The sequence below is a fragment of the Pinus tabuliformis genome, chromosome X (genome assembly GCF_031772625.1).
Source record: "Pinus tabuliformis cultivar Carrire ecotype Pingquan chromosome X, CPIR1, whole genome shotgun sequence".
NCBI classification, from domain to species: domain Eukaryota; kingdom Viridiplantae; phylum Streptophyta; class Pinopsida; order Pinales; family Pinaceae; genus Pinus; species Pinus tabuliformis.
Window position 1 is genome coordinate 60987016 of NC_142308.1, and position 3956 is coordinate 60990971.

Genomic DNA, 3956 nt, shown 5'->3' on the forward strand with positions numbered 1-3956 from the left:
ACTACTTCACCAAATGGATTGAAGCTGTTCCATGCAGACAAGCAAATGATTCCACTATCATTCAGTTCTTGGAGAACAACATATTGGCTAGATTTGGCTGTCCTGATAAAATAATAACAGACAATGCTGCTACTTTCAGATCCAAGAAAATGGTGAATTTCTGCCACAAATTTCACATTACCTTAGGCCATTCTACTGCATACTATCCCCAAGGAAATGGCCTTGCTGAGTCATCCAATAAAAACCTGGTGAACATTATAAAGAAAGTGCTAGAAGAGAACAAAAAGAACTGGCATAAGAAGCTTGTAAATGCTCTATGGGCAGATAGACTAACAACCAAGAGATCAATTGGGACCAGCCCATATGAGTTGGTTTATGGATTAGAAGCCAAATTTCCTTCATCACTAGGGGTACCTGTTATGAAACTTCTTCAAGAAAGCCAAGCTGAACCAAATGATATGCAAAGAAGAATCAATCAAATCATATGTTTACAGCAAACTAGAGACCAAGTTTTCAGCAGAGTTCAAGTTCTACAAGAAAAATAAAAGAAGGCCTTTGATAGGAGAACTAAGGCAGAAGATTTCAACATTGGTGACAAAGTCCTCAAGTGGGATTCAAGAAGAGAGGATAAGGGAAAACATGGAAAATTTGATTCCCTTTGGAGAGGACCATTTGCTGTCCAAGCTGTACAAGGAAACAACACTTATTTCCTTAAAGGTCTTAATGAAACTGATTTGGATGAGGGTCCTGTGAATGGCAGGATGCTGAAGCACTATTTTGAATATCACCCATAAGTGCAGCCTGAGTTTTCCCTTGTACATATCCAGATGTATATATTATTTTCTGTCAACATGTAAAGATGCAATTTCTCAAATTTTTCTTAAACTGCCAGCAAAAGGTGAATAGAATCAGAGGTCTACCAAGAAGAGAAGCACACAATTTTGGCATTTCAAAGCAGTAAACTTCAAGATTGGCAAGAGCAGTCAAGGGGCAAGGCAATCTGACCTGCTGTTCTTGGTCTTTCAAATGAAAAACCATCCCCATGTGGAGCCACTGTTAGCTACCTATACCAATAGGTTTCATATTTCATGATTGGCATTGAAAAGGTCCAAATATGCTCTGCTTTGATGATGCAAAGATCACATATTTCCATAAGAATATAATCTGTGCTTATAGCTTGATGTGGACTCAAATTTTGATGGATGGTCCAACAGCCTAATCTGGATCATGCCATGCTTTAAATTTTCAGTTGCAGAATAGAGAAAGAATTCTGTCCAAACTGCTTAATCTTGGCAGACAAGTAGTTTAGGTAGAGAAGAAAGGCTCCCAACAGCTTAATCTGGGACCTTGGAAGAAATAAGGGTAGAAGTAGATAGAGAAACAAAAGAAAAAGCCAAAGAAAAGAAAAGGCGAATAAGGGTCTGCAAGCCTAAGTGCACCGTCCAAGAAGAAACAAAAAAATGCTAGGCAAGTAGATGGGTAGGCAGTTGGGGTTGCAGAAGTATCATTCCTTTCAATTTGAAGGTGTGCTAACCTATTTCACAAAGCAAAGTCAATGGATGGAGAAGTCTTCTTCTCTATCAGGTTGCAGCAAGCAAAGAAGCATGTCTAACTTCCCACTTATTCCCTTTCCCATTCATTACTAATATCCCCTCATCAGTTGTGATTCATGAAACAATTCATGGCTCTATGGTGGTTCTTAGTCCTATTAGAAGCCACATTTCTTGTCTAAAACTCTTTTCATTTTGATCTACTCCTTAAACTAAGTTATTTTCAAAAAAGCTTAGTGTTATCTCCCCTCATCCACTCCTTTTCATCCATATTAAACCTAACTCTATTATGTAACTCCCCTATATTACCCTTTCCCTAGTATTATAACACCATGGTGTATAAACCCCAAACATTGTATAAATATCCCTCCCCTTGGCATTATAGCCATATGCCTTCTGTCAGGGATCAAAATGACATCTGGTCACTTTGATAAACCTAAGCCTAACCCCCCCCCCCCTCCTCTGAATTCATTTTTCCCTTTAAAACCTCCATTTACCAAGAAAACCTTATAAAAAGACCCATTTTACCCATACCCGCTCTGAATTGCAAAATAATATCAAAACCCACTTTTGCCAATTATCCAAAGTGTCGGGGCCGCATTATTTTTCATTGGAAAACATTACAAACACTATATTCCAAAGGTTTCCGCTGAGCGCGCCCCCAAAAAATATATTATTTTAATCCTCATCCCCGTCCGTATCATCCGATCAAGTCATCAACCCGTCGACTGTCCGATCGGGCACTTTTGATCGGACGGCTATTATGAATATCGGGTTGGGCCTGACGTCCGACAGATACCTTCCGATATCTGTCAGAAGGTGACGTCAGGCCTCCGCCACGCGTCATCCCCACAGTTTATCGGAGGTACGCCTGACAAATCCCTCTTCCGTATCATAAGCGGTGCGATGAGAAACAGCTAACCGCTCCCGGTTTTCGGTCGATCCGCCCAGCCAACGTCACCACCACGTCATACCCACGTCAGTGCCACCCCGCCGTCGAGTCAGCCCCTGCGTCTGCCCCCATGCTGATCTGTCTTGCCACTTCATCATCCCCGTGGACCAATCAGAACCTGCCACCTCACCCGATGACGACATGCTGACGTCATCCGACCTTGACCCCACCTGATGACATCATGCTGACGTCATCCAAAAAACGCGCCAATATGCCAAAAATCCATATTTAGGCCAATTTTCGCGTTTTTTCATACTTTTGCTGCAAGAGCTGTTGCTTTCTCTGCATGATTTTACGTCCAAATTATACCACCTTTGCTGAAATCGACTCGGAGACGTCCAGCACGCTATTTCCACAATCATCTGTGACCATTGCTTGCTCTTTACCAGGTATTCTCCATTATAAATTCTTCATATGCCTACTTTGTCTGTGAATTCCCTCAAAAGAGCTTAAACGACAAAAAACTCGCAAAATTCACCGGCGAAATCTTGGTGCCTAGCCCCCATTTACAACTGTGAACTCGAAAAACACTAGCTGAGCCTTGTTTGCCCATATTTTCACAAAAAACTGCACCTTGTTCGCGCAATCGTGAAACAACTTACTGAAACTACACCTACCTGTTAAAAAAGACAGATTGAGACCACACATTGGTCTTACTCGCACCTTAAACAATATTTCAATTGCTGCAGCTGTTTCACTCACCCTCTGTGCCGTACAATTCACATTTTTCGTTGAAGAAAACTCTTTGTGTTGCTCTGCATAGCAACTCCATCCATAATCTTAGGCGAAATCATGGATCCACCAGTAGCTCCAATAGCATTGAACATTGCTCCATTAAATGCCCCTCAGAGACAATTGGAATGGCAGTCTCTGGCAGACATGGACTATCAGATTTCAGAGGAAATGCTGATGGATACTAAGTTCCACATCCACCTGCTCAATGAATTGAAGGCCAAGCATGAGGCTGGAACAGATGTGCTGGGCATATGGGACTCATTCCTCCCTATTTTTAAGCTCCCTCAAGTTAACCAATTCCCTGATTTGATCCATCTGTGTGCTGAAAACTATGACCACACTCAGAGGGCAGTTCTTGACCCTTCAGGATCAGCTGTGTTTTATGTCACCCCAGAAGCTATCAAGGATATGCTCTGCTTCAGGACTGAGAAGAAACTGGTCCCTCTATCACTTGTAGACCTGATAAATCAAGGAGCCAGAATGACAGATGCTCAGGTCACCAAACTAAACCAGCTATACATTGGCTCTGACTCTGTGAAGAATCCTCCTATCAATCAAGTATACCTCAACCAACTGGGCAGAGATCTCGCAGACATGATTAGTCCCATTTTGGGCTACAACTCCATTGAGTTTGTTGATCAAACTGTGCTGGTAATCATGCTCATGTTTGCTCCTGGCAAGTCTCCTGTCTGCTATGACTATGCCACCTATATAGCAGA